This window comes from Pseudophryne corroboree, unplaced genomic scaffold (assembly GCF_028390025.1).
Source record: "Pseudophryne corroboree isolate aPseCor3 unplaced genomic scaffold, aPseCor3.hap2 scaffold_1555, whole genome shotgun sequence".
NCBI lineage: Eukaryota > Metazoa > Chordata > Amphibia > Anura > Myobatrachidae > Pseudophryne > Pseudophryne corroboree.
Genome location: NW_026968187.1, coordinates 20,636 through 36,722, shown reverse-complemented (window position 1 = coordinate 36,722; position 16,087 = coordinate 20,636). Strand labels below are relative to the sequence as shown.

Here is a 16,087-nt window from a genome sequence, read left to right as displayed (position 1 = left end):
GGCACATCTCTGTCAAGTAAAGGAGATTCAACTGAGGCAGCACAAGGGAACTCTCATCTGGGGACAACAACTGCAGGGAGAACACATATTTTCAGATGAACATGGGAGGGCAGAAGGCTGCCTAATACTGAAGCACCCCCAAACAACAAACCAAATGCAACAACTAGTGCAAGCATTCCTGGGGGAAGGCCTGCAGCAGATGGATTTGCATACGGTGATGTCATCCAAGCAGTGGGTCAAAGTTGGCTTCAACCCTCGTCTGCATATGAAAAGAGAAAAGGGGCGTGCAGGGCATGGCGGCCTTTTGCGGTGCTTGGATGACCCCTAGTTCACATTAAACACCTCCACCCTCCTTCGGTGTGGGGCTCATGTTGGCTGTGCCCCAGCCCCTGAAGCATTCAAGCTGATTTCTTGCAGTAGCTGGGCACTGTAACAGCTCCAGAGCTGCTCTGTACGGCAAGTAAAAGGGTGTGGGCCCTACAGCACTACCTGTAGTTTGCATTGTGCATTGGAAGGCACAAAGTAAGCAGACAGGAGGAGAAGTCAGGATAGTGCACAAGGGTATAAAAGGGAGGGGCTCATGAAAAAAGAAGTGGAAACAGACAGCAAACTAGGCTGGAGAGAGACCTGAGACAAAGAGATCTGAATTATACGAGAGCCGACCAGGGGAAACACAAATTATGCAGTCAAGCTTCCCACATTTGGGGAAATCGCAGGGGCACCACACCCAGAGTGCAATGGGTGAGCCTTGCCCTGGGAGAAGATCCTTCATGATCATAGTATCTCACCTGGCAAGTAAGTAGGAGTTGGGCTAGAGCTGGGGAGGGTCGCTGCTCGGGCACCCCCCTGTCAAGTTAAAGAGATCCAACTGAGGCAGCACAAGGGAACTCTCGAAAGAAGAACAAGGCTAGAGGAAGATCTGAGACAAAGAAATCTGACTTTTACCAGAGCTGTCCAGAGGAAAGCACAAACACAGTCCCCCACTACCACAAATAATGCAGTCGAGTTTCCCACATTTGGGGAAATCACAGGGGTCAGCATACCCAGAATGCAATGAATGAACCTCACCCTGGGAGAACAATCTTCATGACCATGTCCCCAGATGAGAGTTCCCTTGTGCTGCCTCAGTTGAATCTCCTTTACTTGACAGAGATGTGCCTGAGCAGCGGCCCTCCCCAACCCTATCCCAAATCATACTTATTTTGCATAGGCGATACGCCTATGCAAAATAAGTATGATTTGGGATAGGGTTGGGGAGGGCCGCTGCTCAGGCACATCTCTGTCAAGTGAAGGAGATTCAACTGAGGCAGCACAAGGGAACTCTCATCTGGGGACAACAACTGCAGGGAGAACACATATTTTCAGATAAACATGGGAGGGCAGAAGGCTGCCTAATACTGAAGCACCCCCAAACAACAAACCAAATGCAACAACTAGTACAAGCATTCCTGGGGGAAGGCCTGCAGCAGATGGATTTGCATATAGTGATGTCATCCAAGCAGTGGGTCAAAGTTGGCTTCAACCCTCGTCTGCATATGAAAAGAGAAAAGGGGCGTGCAGGGCATGGCGGCCTTTTGCGGCGCTTGGATGACCCCTAGTTCGCATTAAACACCTCCACCCTCCTTCGGTGTGGGGCTCATGTTGGCTATGCCCCAGCCCCTGAAGCATTCAAGGTGATTTCTTGCAGCAGCTGGGCACTGTAACAGCTCCAGAGCTGCTCTGAACGGCAAGTAAAAGGGTGTGGGCCCTGCAGCACTACCTGTAGTTTGCATTGTGCATTGGAAGGCACAAAGTAAGCAGACGGGAGAAGTCAGGATAGTGCGCAAGGGCATAGAAGGGAGCGGCTCAAGAAAAGAGAAGTTGAAACAGACAGCAAACTAGGCTGGAAAGAGACCTGAGACAAAGAGATCTGAATTATACGAGAGCCGACCAGGGGAAACACAAATTATGCAGTCAAGTTTACCACATTTGGGGAAATCGCAGGAGCAGCACACCCAGAGTGCAATGGGTGAGCCTTGCCCTGGGAGAAGCACCTACATGATCATAGTATCTCACCTGCCAGGTAAGTAGAAGTTGGGCTAGAGCTGGGGAGGGTCGCTGCTCGGGTACCCCCCTGTCAAGTGAAGGAGATTCAACTGAGGCAGCACAAGGGAACTCTCGAAAGAAGAACAAGGCTAGAGGAAGATCTGAGACAAATAAATCTGACTTTTACCAGAGCTGACCAGAGGAAAGCACAAACACAGTCCCCCACTACCACAAATAATGCAGTCGAGTTTCCCACATTTGGGGAAATCACAGGGGTCAGCATACCCAGAATGCAATGAATGAACCTCACCCTGGGAGAACAATCTTCATGACCATGGTATCTCCTATGCAAAATAAGTATGATTTGGGATAGGGCTGGGGAGGGCCGCTGCTCAGGCACATCTCTGTCAAGTAAAGGAGATTCAACTGAGGCAGCACAAGGGAACTCTCATCTGGGGACAACAACTGCAGGGAGAACACATATTTTCAGATGAACATGGGAGGGCAGAAGGCTGCCTAATAATGAAGCACCCCCAAACAACAAACCAAATGCAACAACTAGTGCAAGCATTCCTGGGGGAAGGCCTGCAGCAGATGGATTTGCATACGGTGATGTCATCCAAGCAGTGGGTCAAAGTTGGCTTCAACCCTCGTCTGCATATGAAAAGAGAAAAGGGGCGTGCAGGGCATAGCGGCCTTTTGCGGCGCTTGGATGACCCCTAGTTCGCATTAAACACCTCCACCCTCCTTCGGTGTGGGGCTCATGTTGGCTATGCCCCAGCCCCTGAAGCATTCAAGCTGATTTCTTGCAGCAGCTGGGCACTGTAACAGCTCCAGAGCTGCTCTGTACGGCAAGTAAAAGGGTGTGGGCCCTGCAGCACTACCTGTAGTTTGCATTGTGCATTGGAAGGCACAAAATAAGCAGACAAGAGGAGAAGTCAGGATAGTGCACAAGGGTATAAAAGGGAGGGGCTCATGAAAAAAGAAGTGGAAACAGACAGCAAACTAGGCTGGAGAGAGACCTGAGACAAAGAGATCTGAAATATACGAGAGCCGACCAGGGGAAACACAAATTATGCAGTCAAGCTTCCCACATTTGGGGAAATCGCAGGGGCACCACACCCAGAGTGCAATGGGTGAGCCTTGCCCTGGGAGAAGCACCTTCATGATCATAGTATCTCACCTGGCAGGTAAGTAGGAGTTGGGCTAGAGCTGGGGAGGGTCGCTACTCGGGCACCCCCCTGTCAAGTGAAAGAGATCCAACTTAGGCAGCACAAGGGAACTCTCGAAAGAAGAACAAGGCTAGAGGAAGATCTGAGACAAATAAATCTGACTTTTACCAGAGCTGTCCAGAGGAAAGCACAAACACAGTCCCCCACTACCACAAATAATGCAGTCGAGTTTCCCACATTTGGGGAAATCACAGGGGTCAGCATACCCAGAATGCAATGAATGAACCTCACCCTGGGAGAACAATCTTCATGACCATGGTATCGCCTATGCAAAATAAGTATGATTTGGGATAGGGTTGGGGAGGGCCGCTGCTCAGGCACATCTCTGTCAAGTAAAGGAGATTCAACTGAGGCAGCACAAGGGAACTCTCATCTGGGGACAACAACTGCAGGGAGAACACATATTTTCAGATAAACATGGGAGGGCAGAAGGCTGCCTAATACTGAAGCACCCCCAAACAACAAACCAAATGCAACAACTAGTACAAGCATTCCTGGGGGAAGGCCTGCAGCAGATGGATTTGCATATAGTGATGTCATCCAAGCAGTGGGTCAAAGTTGGCTTCAACCCTCGTCTGCATATGAAAAGAGAAAAGGGGCGTGCAGGGCATGGCGGCCTTTTGCGGCGCTTGGATGACCCCTAGTTCGCATTAAACACCTCCACCCTCCTTCGGTGTGGGGCTCATGTTGGCTATGCCCCAGCCCCTGAAGCATTCAAGGTGATTTCTTGCAGCAGCTGGGCACTGTAACAGCTCCAGAGCTGCTCTAAACGGCAAGTAAAAGGGTGTGGGCCCTGCAGCACTAAATGTAGTTTGCATTGTGCATTGGAAGGCACAAAGTAAGCAGACGGGAGAAGTCAGGATAGTGCGCAAGGGCATAGAAGGGAGCGGCTCAAGAAAAGAGAAGTTGAAACAGACAGCAAACTAGGCTGGAGAGAGACCTGAGACAAAGAGATCTGAATTATACGAGAGCCGACCAGGGGAAACACAAATTATGCAGTCAAGTTTACCACATTTGGGGAAATCGCAGGAGCAGCACACCCAGAGTGCAATGGGTGAGCCTTGCCCTGGGAGAAGCACCTACATGATCATAGTATCTCACCTGCCAGGTAAGTAGAAGTTGGGCTAGAGCTGGGGAGGGTCGCTGCTCGGGTACCCCCCTGTCAAGTGAAGGAGATTCAACTGAGGCAGCACAAGGGAACTCTCGAAAGAAGAACAAGGCTAGAGGAAGATCTGAGACAAATAAATCTGACTTTTACCAGAGCTGACCAGAGGAAAGCACAAACACAGTCCCCCACTACCACAAATAATGCAGTCGAGTTTCCCACATTTGGGGAAATCACAGGGGTCAGCATACCCAGAATGCAATGAATGAACCTCACCCTGGGAGAACAATCTTCATGACCATGGTATCTCCTATGCAAAATAAGTATGATTTGGGATAGGGCTGGGGAGGGCCGCTGCTCAGGCACATCTCTGTCAAGTAAAGGAGATTCAACTGAGGCAGCACAAGGGAACTCTCATCTGGGGACAACAACTGCAGGGAGAACACATATTTTCAGATGAACATGGGAGGGCAGAAGGCTGCCTAATAATGAAGCACCCCCAAACAACAAACCAAATGCAACAACTAGTGCAAGCATTCCTGGGGGAAGGCCTGCAGCAGATGGATTTGCATACGGTGATGTCATCCAAGCAGTGGGTCAAAGTTGGCTTCAACCCTCGTCTGCATATGAAAAGAGAAAAGGGGCGTGCAGGGCATAGCGGCCTTTTGCGGCGCTTGGATGACCCCTAGTTCGCATTAAACACCTCCACCCTCCTTCGGTGTGGGGCTCATGTTGGCTATGCCCCAGCCCCTGAAGCATTCAAGCTGATTTCTTGCAGCAGCTGGGCACTGTAACAGCTCCAGAGCTGCTCTGTACGGCAAGTAAAAGGGTGTGGGCCCTGCAGCACTACCTGTAGTTTGCATTGTGCATTGGAAGGCACAAAATAAGCAGACAAGAGGAGAAGTCAGGATAGTGCACAAGGGTATAAAAGGGAGGGGCTCATGAAAAAAGAAGTGGAAACAGACAGCAAACTAGGCTGGAGAGAGACCTGAGACAAAGAGATCTGAATTATACGAGAGCCGACCAGGGGAAACACAAATTATGCAGTCAAGCTTCCCACATTTGGGGAAATCGCAGGGGCACCACACCCAGAGTGCAATGGGTGAGCCTTGCCCTGGGAGAAGCACCTTCATGATCATAGTATCTCACCTGGCAGGTAAGTAGGAGTTGGGCTAGAGCTGGGGAGGGTCGCTACTCGGGCACCCCCCTGTCAAGTGAAAGAGATCCAACTTAGGCAGCACAAGGGAACTCTCGAAAGAAGAACAAGGCTAGAGGAAGATCTGAGACAAATAAATCTGACTTTTACCAGAGCTGACTAGAGGAAAGCACAAACACAGTCCCCCACTACCACAAATAATGCAGTCGAGTTTCCCACATTTGGGGAAATCACAGGGGTCAGCATACCCAGAATGCAATGAATGAACCTCACCCTGGGAGAACAATCTTCATGACCATGGTATCGCCTATGCAAAATAAGTATGATTTGGGATAGGGCTGGGGAGGGCCGCTGCTCAGGCACATCTCTGTCAAGTAAAGGAGATTCAGCTGAGGCAGCACAAGGGAACTCTCATCTGGGGACAACAACTGCAGGGAGAACACATATTTTCAGATAAAAATCTTGGTCATGCTCTGGTTTCTCTTCAGAACGAACAAATCTTTCGCCTCTTACTAAAGATTTCCGTGGAGAGGAGCAAAACCGAGTTTTATCTCAATTTTTGCATGCCCCATCTTTTTGGGGTTTCTTTTACCGGTTTAAAGATAGAATGAGTGTGCTTTAATGTAAGCTCATTTGCATAGAAATGACAGTAAATGTTTATTTATGTTCAAACAGAACTTTCTTGACCATGCTACTTGCTTTAAAGATCTGGGAGCACATGGAATACAGTACAAACCATGCTTATAGCAAGGAGAAGCCAGGTGAGAAATCTGCTTTCTTTCAAATTGGGCGCTCACTTTGATCTGAATGAGGACTGCTGGCACAGCACTCAGGCGACAGGTGGAATCTTGGTCATGCTCTGGTTTCTCTTCAGAATGAACAAATCTTTCGCCTTTTATTAAAGATTATCCGTGGAGAGGAGCAAAACTGAGTTTTATCTCAATTTTTGCATGCCCCATATTATTGGGGTTTCTTTTATCAGTTTAAAGACAGAACGAGTGTGCTTTCTTGTTAGCTTTAATGTAAGTTTATTTGCATAACAATGACAATAAATGTCTGTTTCTTTTCAAGCAGAACTTTCTTGACCATACTAATTGCTTGAAAGATCTGGGAGCACATGGAAAAGAGTACAAACCATGTTTATAGCAAGGGGAAGCCTGGTGAGAAATCTGCTTTCTTTCTTTCAAATTGGGTGCTCACTTTGAGCTGAATGAGGACTGCTGGCATGGCACTCAGGCGACAGGTGGAATCTTGGTCATGCTCTGGTTTCTCTTCAGAACGAACAAATCTTTCGCCTTTTACTAAAGATTTCCGTGGAGAGGAGCAAAACTGAGTTTTATCTCAATTTTTGCATGCCCCATATCATAACTCCCAACTGTCCCGATTTTCGCGGGACAGTGCCGTTTTTTGGGGACTGTCCCGCTGTCCCACCTGCGGGCCGCAGTGTCCCGCGGTGGGGAGCACAGTTGGGAGGCTCTGTCTGTCGCTGCCCTGCTTAGCAGAGCAGCGGTGAATAGTCGCTGTGCGCACAGCGTCTATTCACTGAAGTCAGAGGGAGAGGTGGCATGCCAGCGGCTCACAGAGCGCTGGGCATGCCCCCTCAGTGCCGAAAACGGGGGCGTGACTCGCGATCGCGGGTCCTCCCGCGAAGCCATGCCCCTTTTTACTTAGGCCACGCCCTTTTTGGGAGCGCGTGCGACTTCGCCGCGCGTGTGTCCCTCTTTGCGAGCCGACAAAGTTGGGAGGTATGCCCATATTATTGGGGTTTCTTTTATCAGTTTAAAGACAGAACGAGTGTGCTTTCTGGTTAGCTTTAATGTAAGTTTATTTGCATAACAATGACAGTAAATGTTTGTTTCTTTTCAAACAGAACTTTCTTGACCATGCTACTTGCTTGAAAGATCTGGGAGCACATGGAAAACAGTACAAACCATGCAGTATCACAAGAGCCTTTATTTGATCTTTCATGAAGATAGAGCAGAATTGAGGACACGTCAACAATTTCTGCCGAAGGTGGTTCATCTTTCCACATGGTGCCTTTGGCCACTGACACCTTCGTTGAGTCAAAGTCTCTGGCTGTGGTCAGAACTTTGAAAATTTATGTCACCAGAACGGTTCAGATTAGGAAAACAGAGGCTCTGTTTGTCCTGTATGCTCCCAACAGGATTGGGTGTCCTGCTTCCATGTAGACCATTATGCGCTGGATCTGTGGTAAGATTCAGCATGCTCATTCCATGGCAGGATTGCCGTTACTGAATTAGGTGAAGACCCATTCTACTAGAAAGGTGGGTTCATCCTGGGCAGCTGGTCGGGGAGTCTCGGCATTGCAACTTTGCCGAGCAGCTATTTAGTAAACACTTTTGCTAAGTTTTACAAGTTTGATACCTTGGCCGATGATAACTTCAAGTTGGGTCATTCGGTGCTGCAGAGTCGTACGCACTCTTCCACCCGTTCAAGAGCTTTGGTATAACCCCATGGTTCTTAATGTGACCCCAGCATCCTCTAGGTCGTATGAGAAAATAGGATTTTAATACCTACCGGTAAATCCTTTTCTCTTAGTCTGTAGAGGATGCTGGGCACCCGTCCCAGTCCATACTGTGTCTGCAGTTATTACTTGTGGTTATACACATGTTGTGTTATGGTTCTGGTCAGCTTTTTGCTGCAATTATTCATGCCGTTGGCTTGTGTTCTGTTGAATGCCACGTTCTGCGGCATGCTTAAGGTGTGAGCTGGTAAGATGCTCACCTTAGTTTAACAATAAATCCTTTCCTCGAAATGTCCGTCTCCATGGGCACAGTTCCTATAACTGGAGTCTGGAGGAGGGGCATAGAGGGAGGAGCCAGTTCACACCCTTTGATAGTCTTAAAGTGCCCATGTCTCTTGCGGATCCCGTCTATACCCCATGGTTCTTAATGTGACCCCAGCATCCTCTACGGACTAAGAGAAAAGGATGCCCTTGCGCACTATCCTGACTTCTCCTCCCGTCTGCTTACTTTGTGCCTTCCAACGCACAATGCAAACTACAGGTGGTGCTGCAGGGCCCACACCCTTTTACTTGCCTTACAGAACAGCTCTGGAGCTGTTACAGTGCCCAGCTGCTGCAAGAAATCAGCTTGAATGCTTCAGGGGATGGGGCATGGCCAACATGAGCCCCACACCAAAGGAGGGTGGGGGTGTTTAATGAGAACTAGGGGTCATCCAAGCACTGCAAAAGGCCGCCATGCCCTGCACGCCCCTTTTCTCTTTTCATATGCAGATGAGGGTTCCAGCCAACTTTGGCCCACTGCTTGAATAACATCACTGTATGCAAATCCGTCTGCTGCAGACCTTCCCCCAGGAAGGCTTGTACTAGATGTTGCATATGGTTTGATATTTGATGGTGCTTCAGTATTAGGCAGCCTTCCGCCCTCCCATGTTCATCTGAAAAGATGTGGTCTCCCTGCAGTTGTTGTCCCCAGACGAGAGTTCCCTTGTGCTTCCTCAGTTGAATCTCCTTAACTTGACGGGGGAGGGGCTGCCCGAGCAGCCACCCTCCCCAGCCCTATCCCAACTCATACTTATTTTGCATATGAGATCTCTTGATCATGAAGATTGTTCTCACAGGGTGAGGTTCATCCATTATATTTTAAAATAGGAAGGTACAAATTACATATTTGAATTGCATTTATGTGCTGGATTCAAATGTCCCCCCCCCCCCTTCCTTTCTCAATTGTGCCCGTCAGCAGCTATTCTAAGGTTGCTGCCAATGGGTGTGACACATTAATTTCTTCTGTGGGGTACACTGGACTCCACAAGGATTCACATTGGGGTGTAGAGTAGGATCTTGATCTGAGGCACCAACCGGCTCAAAGCTTTTGACTGTTCCCAAGATGCTCAGTGCATTCTCCTCTATAACCCCGCTTCCATGAACAGGGAGCTCAGTTTGTAGTTGGTGCCTTCAGTAGCAGGCCACTTAACAGGGGCCTGCCTCAGGCAGCCTATTCTTAGCTATAAATTTTGACAAGAAAAGAAGAACTTGTTTTATGAGAATCTACAAGGGCTGCAGCAGGCTAGGTCTAATAGACATCTTTACTGCAGCTTCATCACTCCCAGCGGCGCTGTATACTCCCGTGCCCTGGTTGCTGGGTCACTGCAGCGGAGGGTCCGGTTTCATCCTAAGGTCAGTCACACACACACCACCCTTCCGGATCACGAGGCCGCTGATGAAGGGGAGCGTGGCCGTAGGGGGTGGACCGTGTGCGCACTGGCGTGGACACTGATTACTGGGCAGCCGCTCCACTAGCCACCAGGTACAGTTAAGGAGCACAGGTCTGGGGGTTTTTCTCCTATATTAACCCAATTTTGTACTGCCCGCAGCGCATTGTGATAGGTAATAGGGCCTGATTCAGGTTGGATTGCAATCACAATAAGCGATCCAACTGCAAAAATTGCTAAGAGCATACGCATGTGCCTGCATTTTCTGCGGCACCCCGCAGAGAATGCGATCGCCTCTGCCTGTCAATCGGGGCGGGGGGGGATAGGTGGGTCAGCAACACTCCATTTCCAAGTCAGGGATGGAGCGGTGCGGGGGCAAGGCTTCAAAATGGGGTCTGCAACGGAGTAGACACAGGGGGCGTGGTCACAGCGGCTGTATGACATCACATTCAGCCGCTGTGATCACAAAAATGGTGGCGGCTTCCTGCGCGCACATACAGTCTGCACCAGCAGGAGGCTACACCATTTTTTATGATCACGCTGAACTGCAGTGCGACTGCAATTACAGCATGGTCAAGAAGGGAGGCGTCATGCTGGGTGGCCATGCCCTTTCACTGTGCAGGAGCCAGCACCGCTCACACACTAGTCCCCGGGTGCAGCCCCCAACCCCCGGGACACCCGGAGCAACAAAATGTAGATTCAGGCCACCAGGCCACGCCCCTACCTATGAAACCATGCCTCCTTTTTACCATTGCGCTGCTTATCTGCGCGCACTGCATTACAATCTCCCTCGCCACCTCTCTGGGTGTCACCAGTGATAGTGACACCTCTGCCATGCTTGTAGCAGCTGGTCCTAAGATCTACGCCTCAAGCCCTGAGTGTTTGCCCTTGTGACTTGTTGATCATCATAGCGAAGCAGATGCTTACAGAAAACTGCAGGGGCTTAGATTGAAAATAAAAAAATTGATTGGTATAAGGTAGAGAGGAGCGGGTTCGGTTCTCAGAGAACCGAATTCCCCACGAACTCCACGTTGTTTACACTGGTCCGAGGCAGGCTCGGTTGTTCCCGCCTGACTCGCAAAACCTGAACAAGGGAAAATGTCATCATCCCGCTGTCGGATTCTCGCGAGATTCGGATTCCATATAAAGAGCTGCGCGTTGCCGCCATTTTTACTCGTGCATTGAAGAGAGAGCGGAATGGACGTGGCTATGTTCTCTCAGTGGAAATCTCAATATCAGTGCTCAGTATCAGTGGTTACTTATTGCTGCTCAGTAATACTAGTAGTGTGTCTCTCCTGCTCAGTGTCAGTTCTCAGTAGTATCCTCATCAGTGCTCAGTATCACTGCTCATTGTCTTGTGCTGCATTGTGGTGCTCAGCATACTACAGTACATTACTAATAGTCCAGTGCTGCATCTTGCTGCTCAGTGTCAGTTCTAGTATCCTCATCAGTGCTCACTATCACTGTTCATTGCATTTTGGTTTTCTGTATACTACAGTAACATAGTAATATAGTAACATATAGTAACATAGTTTTTGAGGTTGAATAGAGGCAAATTGCCCATCGTGTTCAACCTGTTTTAAGTTGTGATGATTCTACATACTTGCTGAATAATGTTTTATGACTAGTTAGCTACTATAACTCATGTTACCCCCGGATTAACCATGTTGATATTTTAAGTATTATAACCTTAGATAGCTTTTTCATTCAGAAATGTATCCATTCCTTTTTTAAATCCAATTACAGAGTCCGCCATTACCACCTTCCCTGGCAGGGAATTCCACATCCTGATTGCCCTAACAGTAAAGATCATAGTATCTCACCTGGCAGGTAAGTAGGAGTTGGGCTAGAGCTGTGGAGGATTGCTGCTCGGGCACCCCCTGTCAAGTGAAGGAGATCCAACTGAGGCAGCACAAGGGAACTCTCGAAAGAAGAACAAGGCTAGAGGAAGATCTGAGACAAAGAAATCTGACTTTTACCAGAGCTGACCAGAGGAAAGCACAAACACAGTCCCCCACTACCACAAATAATGCAGTCGAGTTTCCCACATTGGGGAAATCACAGGGGTCAGCATACCCAGAATGCAATGAATGAACCTCACCCTGGGAGAACAATCTTCATGACCATGGTATCTCCTATGCAAAATAAGTATGATTTGGGATAGGGCTGGGGAGGGCCGCTGCTCAGGCACATCTCTGTCAAGTAAAGGAGATTCAACTGAGGCAGCACAAGGGAACTCTCATCTGGGGACAACAACTGCAGGGAGAACACATATTTTCAGATGAAAATCTTGGTCATGCTCTGGCTTCTCTTCAGAACGAACAAATCTTTCGCCTTTTACTAAAGATTTCTGTGGAGAGGAGCAAAACTGAGTTTTACCTCAATTTTTGCATGCCCCATCTTTTTGGATTTTCTTTTATCGGTTTAAAGATAGAATGAGTGTGCTTTAATGAAAGCTCATTTGCATAGAAATTACAGTAAATGTTTGTTTCTTTTCAAACAGAACTTTCTTGACCATGCTACTTGCTTGAAAGATCTGGGAGCACATGGAATACAGTACAAACCATGCTTATAGCAAGGAGAAGCCAGGTGAGAAATCTGCTTTCTTTCAAATTGGGCGCTCACTTTGATCTGAATGAGGACTGCTGGCATGGCACTCAGGCGACAGGTGGAATCTTGGTCATGCTCTGGTTTCTCTTCAGAATGAACAAATCTTTCGCCATTTATTAAAGATTTCCGTGGAGAGGAGCAAAACTGAGTTTTATCTCAATTTTTGCATGCCCCATATTATTGGGGTTTCTTTTATCAGTTTAAGGACAGAATGAGTGTGCTTTCTTGTTGGCTTTAATGTAAGTTTATTTGTATAACAATGACAGTAAATGTCTGTTTCTTTTCAAACAGAACCTTCTTGACCATGCTACTTGCTTGAAAGATCTGGGAGCACATGGAAAAGAGTACAAACCATGCTTATAGCAAGGGGAAGCCTGGTGAGAAATCTGCTTTCTTTCTTTCAAATTGGGTGCTCACTTTGAGCTGAATGAGGACTGCTGGCATGGCACTCAGGCGACAGGTGGAATCTTGGTCATGCTCTGGTTTCTCTTCAGAACGAACAAATCTTTCGCCTTTTACTAAAGATTTCCGTGGAGAGGAGCAAAACTGAGTTTTATCTCAAATTTTGCATTCCCCATCTTATTGGGGTTTTATTTTATCTGTTTAAAGATAGAACGAGTGTGCTTTAATGTAAGCTCATTTGCATAGAAATGACAGTAAATGTTTGTTTCTTTTCAAACAGAACTTTCTTGACTATACTAATTGCTTGAAAGATCTGGGAACACATGGAAAAGAGTACAAACCATGTTTATAGCTAGGGGAAGCCTGGTGAGAAATCTGCTATCTTTCTTTCAAATTGGGTGCTCACTTTGAGCTCAATGAGAACTGCTGGCATGGCACTCAGGCGACAGGTGGAATCTTGGTCATGCTCTGGTTTCTCTTCAGAACTAACAAATATTTCGCCTTTTATTAAAGATTTCCGTGGAGAGGAGCAAAACTGAGTTTTATCTCAATTTTTGCATGCCCCATATTATTGGGGTTTCTTTTATCAGTTTAAAGACAGAACGAGTGTGCTTTCTTGTTAGCTTTAATGTAAGTTGCCATAGATGCAGTGAAACACACGTGTAGGGCACGGCGTGTCCGCGTGTATTTGACTCATGTGAAATGTTATAAAACAAAAATATATGATTATGATGTTAGCTGTTAGTCTCCACTAATAGGGAATAGAAGCTGAGCTATAAGAAAGGAATACACTAGATATGATGTCACTTAGCAGATACAATGTCTAAAGTGCATACAGATAGCTACTAATAACTCTTGATAAGAAAGTATATCAGTGTGGGTATATTTATATGATGGGATATTGGGACTAGTGAATATATATCACTCCTGCTGTCCAGATTGGCAATAACCAGACAATTATGATAAGAGTAGAGATGTCACATGGGCTGCTATAGATATTAATTTAATGCTGTATGTGTCATTTGTTACAAATGGATACATTTTCTATGAGTCAGCCTAGCAGCTGCATGTTCTAACAGAACACTATCCTCACACAGAATCTGCTAACCTTGAGATAACTAAATGACAGTGTGTAACAGTCTCTTTACTATAAGACTGTTACAAAGTAATATATATATTTGAAGTCAGTCTAGCAGCTGTGTGTTCCAGCAGTTTATAAGACAAAGAAAATCTCCTATTGTGGAATCTAGACACATGGGACTGCTGGCCTGTGTCATACTATTTCTATGTAATACCAGTAACATGTATATAACTGTTACATAATTGTTACAAATGGATAAATCTTTGAGTCAGCCTAGCAGCTGCATGTCCTAACAGGACACCATAAATCCTTTACAGTGTAACAAATTGATTGGTAACACTTAAAGGCTGGAGAGCAGTTATATGCCTTACTAGCATACTCAATATACCACATTATTACACCAGTTACCACGATTATTGACAGCGCATTTGATATATTATATTACCCTCACACTGAGTCTGTTTACCTTTAGATAACTAAGTGACCGAATATGTAACAGTTTCTCTATCATAAGACTGTTACAAAGTGAGATAGATATATTTGGAAGTCAGTCAAACAGCTGTGTGTTTCAGCGGTTTATAAGAAAATTCCTCATTGTGGAATCTGGACCACTAAGGGTTATTATATATATAGCACATGGAATTGCCACATCTCCCTATATGATAATTTCATTACACTGTAACATAATAAGAATTAACTCTTTAACAGTGTAAATAGAGAGTAATGAATCTCTGACACATGGAATATATTATTTCTTAGATGAATTGGATAAACCATTATGACAGACACTTTGCTTCCTAATAAGAATTGAGGTGGCTATACCTCTAAGGAAAGCATTATTGCCTACGCCTAGATCAGATTAAATAAGATCTGGCTGAATATATGAAGGAAGGTTGCTATTTATATGAGAATTGGAATTGCTATATTCCTTAAGGCAACCCCACCGATTGATATATGTTGTCAATTAAGTATATCTGAACGGCTATATCTGGACCAGATTTAATAAGATCTGGCTGATTATATGAAGGAGGGCTGCTATTTATATTGGAATTGCCATATTCCTTAAGGCAACCGCACCTGTTGGTATATCTCGCCAATTAACTATATCTAAACAGCTAAATTAAAGCTATTCATCATTTTTTTAGTTTGGATATTAATAAATATGATCTTTCCATGATGCATAGAGATTTCCCTATCAAGTGATTCCTTATCCGATATAGAAAGCTATCCCCCTGTGGTATTGAATTTAGGAATATAGTCTTAGGGGACACAGAGAAATAAGTGATCCCCATCTACCTAAGCACCCCACAAATTGGAGGTTAGCTTACCGGTTATACTCAATCACCCCCACAAATTCGCCAATGGGGATGGCTTCCCGGGAGGTAACCCCTATTGAGTGAAGGGAGTATATAGGATACGACCCAGTGGTACCTGACGACATAGATACTAACAGCTATTTAATAACATTACGCTAGAAAGTGATTATTAGCAACATATATATCTATATAAACAACCCCGCCAGGGTTGTGCCTTCAAAAATAATCACACACGGACACGCTTTTTAAACCTTTTTTTCACATCTCTTTATTCTTCTTATGCACATGTATGTTAGTTCTGTGATTTTAACCTTTATGTTTCACTGCAGTTTGGGATAATAATATTAATATTTATCCAATTTTAATACATACTTAATAAAGGTTATATTTTATGATTCATTCATTCTGTCCAGTGCGTCAACAGTGCAGATTTCTTCTTGTTTTTTCTCCCAAATTCTATAACAATGACAGTAAATGTTGTTTCTTTTCAAACAGAACTTTCTTGACCATGCTACTTGCTTGAAAGATCTGGGAGCACATGGAAAACAGTACAAACCATGCAGTATCACAAGAGCCTTTATTTGATCTTTCATGAAGATAGAGCAGAATTGAGGACACGTCAACAATTTCTGCCGAAGGTGGTTCATCTTTCCACATGGTGCCTTTGGCCACTGACACCTTCGTTGAGTCAAAGTCTCTGGCTGTGGTCAGAACTTTGAAAATTTATGTCACCAGAACGGTTCAGATTAGGAAAACAGAGGCTCTGTTTGTCCTGTATGCTCCCAACAGGATTGGGTGTCCTGCTTCCATGTAGACCATTATGCGCTGGATCTGTGGTAAGATTCAGCATGCTCATTCCATGGCAGGATTGCCGTTACTGAATTAGGTGAAGACCCATTCTACTAGAAAGGTGGGTTCATCCTGGGCAGCTGGTCGGGGAGTCTCGGCATTGCAACTTTGCCGAGC

The 16,087-nt window shown here is 46.1% G+C and overlaps 17 non-coding genes and 1 pseudogene across 17 annotated transcripts; 7 read left to right on the top strand and 11 right to left on the bottom strand.

The window, feature by feature from the left end:
• Positions 1–640: 640 nt before the first annotated feature.
• On the bottom strand, positions 641–803 carry LOC135000561 (U1 spliceosomal RNA). Its single transcript, XR_010202412.1, has one exon. It is a non-coding gene; the product is annotated as a U1 spliceosomal RNA (small nuclear RNA).
• A 152-nt stretch (positions 804–955) lies between these two features.
• On the bottom strand, positions 956–1,110 carry LOC135000551 (U1 spliceosomal RNA; annotated as a pseudogene).
• Positions 1,111–1,907: 797 nt separating this feature from the next.
• On the bottom strand, positions 1,908–2,070 carry LOC135000610 (U1 spliceosomal RNA). Its single transcript, XR_010202459.1, has one exon. It is a non-coding gene; the product is annotated as a U1 spliceosomal RNA (small nuclear RNA).
• Positions 2,071–2,222: 152 nt separating this feature from the next.
• On the bottom strand, positions 2,223–2,386 carry LOC135000537 (U1 spliceosomal RNA). The gene has a single exon (XR_010202394.1). It is a non-coding gene; the product is annotated as a U1 spliceosomal RNA (small nuclear RNA).
• Positions 2,387–3,060: 674 nt separating this feature from the next.
• LOC135000547 (U1 spliceosomal RNA) lies at positions 3,061–3,223 on the bottom strand. The gene has a single exon (XR_010202404.1). It is a non-coding gene; the product is annotated as a U1 spliceosomal RNA (small nuclear RNA).
• Positions 3,224–3,375: 152 nt separating this feature from the next.
• Positions 3,376–3,539, bottom strand: LOC135000588 (U1 spliceosomal RNA). The gene has a single exon (XR_010202437.1). It is a non-coding gene; the product is annotated as a U1 spliceosomal RNA (small nuclear RNA).
• A 671-nt stretch (positions 3,540–4,210) lies between these two features.
• LOC135000609 (U1 spliceosomal RNA) lies at positions 4,211–4,373 on the bottom strand. The gene has a single exon (XR_010202458.1). It is a non-coding gene; the product is annotated as a U1 spliceosomal RNA (small nuclear RNA).
• A 152-nt stretch (positions 4,374–4,525) lies between these two features.
• Positions 4,526–4,689, bottom strand: LOC135000616 (U1 spliceosomal RNA). Its single transcript, XR_010202465.1, has one exon. It is a non-coding gene; the product is annotated as a U1 spliceosomal RNA (small nuclear RNA).
• Positions 4,690–5,363: 674 nt separating this feature from the next.
• LOC135000550 (U1 spliceosomal RNA) lies at positions 5,364–5,526 on the bottom strand. Its single transcript, XR_010202406.1, has one exon. It is a non-coding gene; the product is annotated as a U1 spliceosomal RNA (small nuclear RNA).
• A 152-nt stretch (positions 5,527–5,678) lies between these two features.
• Positions 5,679–5,842, bottom strand: LOC135000587 (U1 spliceosomal RNA). The gene has a single exon (XR_010202436.1). It is a non-coding gene; the product is annotated as a U1 spliceosomal RNA (small nuclear RNA).
• Positions 5,843–5,986: 144 nt separating this feature from the next.
• LOC135000566 (U5 spliceosomal RNA) lies at positions 5,987–6,102 on the top strand. The gene has a single exon (XR_010202416.1). It is a non-coding gene; the product is annotated as a U5 spliceosomal RNA (small nuclear RNA).
• Positions 6,103–6,372: 270 nt separating this feature from the next.
• Positions 6,373–6,489, top strand: LOC135000576 (U5 spliceosomal RNA). Its single transcript, XR_010202425.1, has one exon. It is a non-coding gene; the product is annotated as a U5 spliceosomal RNA (small nuclear RNA).
• Positions 6,490–6,775: 286 nt separating this feature from the next.
• Positions 6,776–6,888, top strand: LOC135000574 (U5 spliceosomal RNA). The gene has a single exon (XR_010202424.1). It is a non-coding gene; the product is annotated as a U5 spliceosomal RNA (small nuclear RNA).
• A 4,813-nt stretch (positions 6,889–11,701) lies between these two features.
• On the bottom strand, positions 11,702–11,864 carry LOC135000578 (U1 spliceosomal RNA). Its single transcript, XR_010202427.1, has one exon. It is a non-coding gene; the product is annotated as a U1 spliceosomal RNA (small nuclear RNA).
• A 144-nt stretch (positions 11,865–12,008) lies between these two features.
• LOC135000568 (U5 spliceosomal RNA) lies at positions 12,009–12,124 on the top strand. Its single transcript, XR_010202418.1, has one exon. It is a non-coding gene; the product is annotated as a U5 spliceosomal RNA (small nuclear RNA).
• Positions 12,125–12,394: 270 nt separating this feature from the next.
• On the top strand, positions 12,395–12,510 carry LOC135000570 (U5 spliceosomal RNA). Its single transcript, XR_010202420.1, has one exon. It is a non-coding gene; the product is annotated as a U5 spliceosomal RNA (small nuclear RNA).
• Positions 12,511–12,796: 286 nt separating this feature from the next.
• On the top strand, positions 12,797–12,912 carry LOC135000565 (U5 spliceosomal RNA). Its single transcript, XR_010202415.1, has one exon. It is a non-coding gene; the product is annotated as a U5 spliceosomal RNA (small nuclear RNA).
• A 275-nt stretch (positions 12,913–13,187) lies between these two features.
• Positions 13,188–13,303, top strand: LOC135000571 (U5 spliceosomal RNA). The gene has a single exon (XR_010202421.1). It is a non-coding gene; the product is annotated as a U5 spliceosomal RNA (small nuclear RNA).
• Positions 13,304–16,087: the final 2,784 nt, after the last annotated feature.